The 5,317-nt window shown below is 54.9% G+C and overlaps 1 pseudogene; it reads left to right on the forward strand.

The window, feature by feature from the left end:
- The first annotated feature begins 304 nt into the window (after nt 1–304).
- LOC101641971 overlaps nt 305–5,317 on the forward strand; it is an 8,979-nt pseudogene continuing 3,966 nt past the window's right edge.

Below are 5,317 nucleotides of genomic sequence, written 5' to 3' on the forward strand. Positions count from 1 at the left end.
ATGTACAAATGTGCTTTACACAATTGATGTATGTATGGATTGTGATAAGAATTGCATGTGCCCCTAATAAAATGTTTTTTTTTAATTGTAGGCATATACACTGTTTAAAGTAAAACAACATATGAACTGAAGTTATGAATAATACGTAAAGGATGAATCATTGAAAATACAAAAGCTTCTGTATGCGGTTTCTCCCTTCCCCAGCACTTCAACAAGTTCTCCTCGCCACAAGGCGGCTCATCTCCACTTACTGGTTGGCAAACTGAGGACAGTCCAGGGCCAGACACTCAGGTCTGAGTGCGCAATGAATGACCAGGACGTCAGGAAACACATCCCTGGCTTACCAGGAGCATCCTGGGAAGAGGGGTGAGTACGGAAAGGGTCTCAGGCCAGTGTCCTTGGGGAGCCACTGAGAAATGCTCTCACCTCTGTGGGGTTGGTGGGAGCAGAGTGTGTGTCTCTGCTCTGTGTCCCCAGAGCCCCGCGCCAGGACTCACGAGGCAAAGGCAGGAAGGCCAACTTCAGCTTAATGCCAGGATGGCCTGTATGAGCCAGGGTGGGACCAGACATGGACTGTAGATGAAGTGCCCTGCTGCAAGCCCCACCCCCTCTGTCAGCAGGCCAGGGAGTCCACAGAGGGGACTAGAGCCTCCATGGAGTGTTGAACCAGGCCTTCGTGTCTAGGTCTCAGGCCCAAGGATTCAAAAGACCTGGCTCTATGCAGACAATTGTGGGGTGCTTAACAGCCCTCCCGAGATGGCCTAAGATGGGCGTGAGAGGGAGAGCGCCAAGAATAAGACGGACAGAGGGAAAGACAGACACATTTTTGAAGAACAAAAACACATTGCGTGAGGGTAGAGAGCTAACCACACTGAAAGGACCTTGTGATTAGACATGTTTCCAGAGGGCCCCATGTCTCCAAGGAGCCCCAGGCTGACAGCCTCCGGCATTTCCCCTTCCTCCCCCTCCCCCAGGCTTGTCTCTCACCCAAGCAGCCTAGCGGTGATGGGGGGGCGGGGGCCCCCGAGATGTCTGGCCTGTCAGAGCCCTGGGATGGCAGGACCCCAGGGACACCAAGAGGAGGGTTTGAAGACTTACTATGCCTGTCACATGCTGTGTCCTGTACTTGGCTGGCTGACGCCCGGTTATACAGCTGTGAGGAGGTCCCTGGGTGCCTCTCAGGGGGGTGAGGAATGTGAGGAAGTGACAGGGTACGTAACAGATCCCACCTCCGGCAGCCATTGAATGGGGGATTCAGGCATGTGACCAACGTCTGTCGGAAAGCTCGGCCCATCCCATCCTCAGGGACGGAGAGGGCACCCTGACCAGGACTCTCTTTCTGCTCTATGAGCGGTGGCGGTTTAGTGGGTACTCATTGGGCTCACTGCAAGGGCAGCAGTTTGACACCCACCAGAGGCTTCTCGGGAGAAAGACAGGGCTGTCTACTCAGAATCCGACAGAGGCAGTTCTGCCTGGTCCAATAGGGTTACCCTGACAGCTCCGTGGCAGGGAGCAAGACTTCTCTGGTGCTCTTTCCCATCTCCAAGACCCAGCTCCCCCCACCCCACCCCCGCCTCCCCCACCTTCTTCCTCCTTTGCTGTTAGGGAGCTGAAACATGTGGGAATAGGAAAGAGGAGGTAAAGAGCTTGGAGGGAGGCCAGGGCCAGGGGACGGGAAAATGAGGCGCTCAGGTGTAGGAGGCTGGGCCTGGAAGGTACGAGACACACTCACAGGCCAGTGTGGAGGCCTCCGTGAAAGAGCTAGGTGACGGTGAAGGACGTTCTGAAGTGGTGACTCGAGACTAGGCAGTAGGCAGTCACGCCTGAGGGTGGCGAGTGGGACCTTCCCGGGAGGTAGTGGGGACCCGGAGCTAGGTTCTGAGAGAAGGGGAGGTGTTCGGGTGAGGTGCAGACAGGGGTGAGACCAGCAAGATCACACCTTATCAGCAAGAAACCCCGTGGGGCCCTTATAAAGTCAGCACCCCTGCCGGATTTTCACATCAATAAGGGCTTGTTGCAAACAAACAAACAAAACCAAGCTCGCAGCCATCGAGCCGATTCTGACTCGTGGCGACCCTGCAGGACAGGGCAGACCTGCCCCTGTGCGTTTTCAAGATGACAACTCTTCATGGGAGCAGAAAGCCTCAGCCTTGCCCAGCAGGGCTGCTGGGGTTTCAAACTGCTAACCTCAAGCTTAGCAGCCCAACGCATAACCACTATGCCACAGGGCTCCATGTCACCAGCCCCTGGCTGTTAGTTTCCTGTGAGTACTGTGCGCACTACGGGCTTGTATGTGTGATCTCTGCTTTCTATGTGACTAGTAGGCACTGCCCCCTGTTTCAGACGGGAGTGGAGGCGTGCCAACATCGCATAGCTCCTCTGCTCAGCCTGCCAAGCTGAGTTGGCAGTCAGGGGCATCCTGGGATACAACAGTGGGAGAAGCAGGAGCAGATGCAGGGGGGGTTGAAGGTAGAGCAGGCAGAGAAGCCAGGGAGTAAGTCCCAGGGTAGGTTGAGGGAGAAAACACAGCCATCCTGGATCCAAGTCCTTCACCAAGCCAGGAAGGGCCAGGACTAGCCTCATGGAAAAACCAGGGGATGTTCTGTCCAGGGCCAGTCCTGCCCAGGGACCCTAGCCTATGAGTGACCAGCTGGGACAGCAGACCCATATTAAAGAAAGCCTAAGTTGGCCAGGGGACAATGCTCCACTGGGGACATTGGCCAGCGGGGGGTGGGGGGGTGGGGGGGTCTAGGTGGGGATGGGCGGGGGGGTGTGTGTGCTCAGGCATCATTCTGCTTCTGGTTATCCGCCCCCATCCCCACCCCACACACAGCTCTAACTGTGTCATCCTGAGCAAATCACTTAACCTCTTGAGTTCCAAGAGCATCACCTGTGAAGTGGGGATGGACGCATCACCTCTCTCCCAGGAGACGCCGAAGAAGGACTAGCGGAATCAATACAGTCAAAGGGTACCTGGGTGCTTAATCAACTCCCCGAAAAGGGTGGCCCTGAAAGCCAAGAAAGGAAGTTTTACAAAGGAGACCTGGGTTTGAATCTGAGCTATGACACCTGACAAGTTGCTCTCAGTCCATTGGCCTTGATGTTCTCATCTGTAGAGTGGGGTGGACACTTCTGTCTTGTCGTGGTCTGTCCTGTGTTGGGGCTGTGAACTGCTACAGGGTCAAGGACCGGCAGCCTCTCCTGACTTGGGACTTGCCCAGGAGACAAAACGAGGCCTTAAAGTTGGAGGGGAGCCTCTATTCCCACCCCTATATCCTCCCCTAGAGGCAGGGACAACCTCCTTTTAAACCTCAGCCTGCCCTGCCTGCCTCAGTGGGTTCAGGCCTCCCAACTGGTGCTGGGCCCTAGATGCTATGCCCTCCCAGCATGGGAGGTGTGCACTTGCTGACGGGGGCTCTCACGTGGGGCTCCTTGCCCAGGCAGGTCATTGACATGCACACATAACTCCACGTCTCAGTCCTAGACACAGAAGCAGAGTTAAGAGCCCAGTGTTGTTGTGGGAAGGAGCCCTGGTGGCACAGTGGGTTGAGCATTGGGCTGCTAATTGCAAGGTCAGCAGTTCGAAACCACCAGTTGCTCCTAGGGAGAAGGATGAGGCTTTCTACCCACGTCAAGATGATATCCTCTCAGAAACCCACAGGGGCAGTTCTGTTCTGTCCACCAAGGTCTCTGTGAGTGAGAACTGACTAGATGGCAGTGGGTTTGGGGAGGTTTTTTTTTTGTTGGGTCAGTTGAATTGTAAAAACCCCCAAAAAGAGGCATACAACTTCTGGTTTCTGTGAACGTGACCATGTTTAGAAACGGGGTCTTTATCGCTTAAGATGAGGTCATAACCAGTAAGATGAGTCCTAATCTAATCATAATGGTGTCCTTAGGAGAGAGGGACAGGGAGACAGACGGGAGAAGCAGCCATGTGACTGTGGAGGGAGGCTCTGGCTGCAAGCCCAGGAACACGGGGCTACCAGACACCGAGAGAGGAGAAAGGATCTTCCCAGACAGTGCTCTGAATGTGGTCTCCTAACCTCCCAAACCGTGAGGCAATGCATTTCTGTTCTCATAAGCCATCCATTTTATGGTGTGAGATAGTTAGGGTTTATTGTGCCAACCTGGCCGATAAACACATGTGGGGTTAATTGAAGGGCGGAGGGATAAATGGCTCGGTGAGCCTCGCCTTTCTAGTTCTCGGGTCTCTTGCTTTCTGATGGTCGGACCAGGGTGCAGCTGCCTTAGCCAGTTCCCTGCTTCAGCTGGCAAGGCTCACTTCCTGTGAGACATCCCTGAGGAGAAGCCGCATGGACCTACCCTGATGCAGCCCTAGGAGACCCCTGCCAGCGCTGAGATGCTTACACGCTCACTGATTCGGCTTTCCTCCTGCAGTCGGCGTCATTGCGTGTGTTTTGTGAGATGAAGGAGGACTTTGTAGATTGGTGTCAGACATATGGGCTAATGTTGGACTTATGGGCTTGGACAGCACTGGGGTGGGTTGCTTTCTAAATGTGCACTTACCCTTTATGTAAGACTCTCTCTTATACATATGAGTTTCTGTGAGTTTGTTTCCCTGGTTTACCCAGACTGACACATGGTGTTTTGTTCGAAGAGGGAGCGGAAAACAGGACTTCTTGCTCCCCCGAGAGGGACAGTCTCTGAAACCACAGGGGCAGTTCTACCGTGAGCCCTCGGGTCACCGTGAGAGGGCGAGGAGTTTGGTTTGGGTTGTGTTCCAACAGTCCCAGGAAGCTCATGCAGATGCATGAGTCAGCCAGGGCTCAGAGTCAGGGTCTCACAGGACCACACCCCAAGCACAGCAGAATTGAAGCTGGAAGGTGGGCAGGCTTGGCTTCGACAATCAGAATGTGGACCAAGATGGCACCCTCCTGACCATGTTTGTGGTGGACGCTGGGAAACGGCTTCCCAAACCCAGCACAGCCAGTTTTGCGCCTCCCGTGGGGGCGTGCTGGGTGGAAAACAGCAGGATGGGCCCTGGGTTCTAGGGTTTCCTGAGGGAACCTTGCGCTCTCTGGGGACCTTCCCTCTAACTTTTCGCCTCAGCCCCTCACACCCACCAACTGTCAGGAGGACTCAAAGGAGGACTGTCATGCCTGAGAAGAAACACACCCCTTCCAGGATAGAGGGTCATCCGAGGACTCAGAGGAGATTCCAGCAGCCTGGTGGTGAGCACCCCTACCCTGACCCGAGCCCCACTCTCAGCCGCTGGTTCTCACTCGGGTCCTAGAATCAGCTAACATGTTCCTTGGGCTCCAGGGACTCCCCGCTGATTCTCCCCCAGAGAGAGTCA

The sequence above is a fragment of the Echinops telfairi genome, unplaced genomic scaffold (assembly GCF_000313985.2).
Source record: "Echinops telfairi isolate 266 unplaced genomic scaffold, ASM31398v2 ScPeMD7_7475;HRSCAF=8513, whole genome shotgun sequence".
NCBI classification, from domain to species: Eukaryota; Metazoa; Chordata; class Mammalia; order Afrosoricida; family Tenrecidae; genus Echinops; species Echinops telfairi.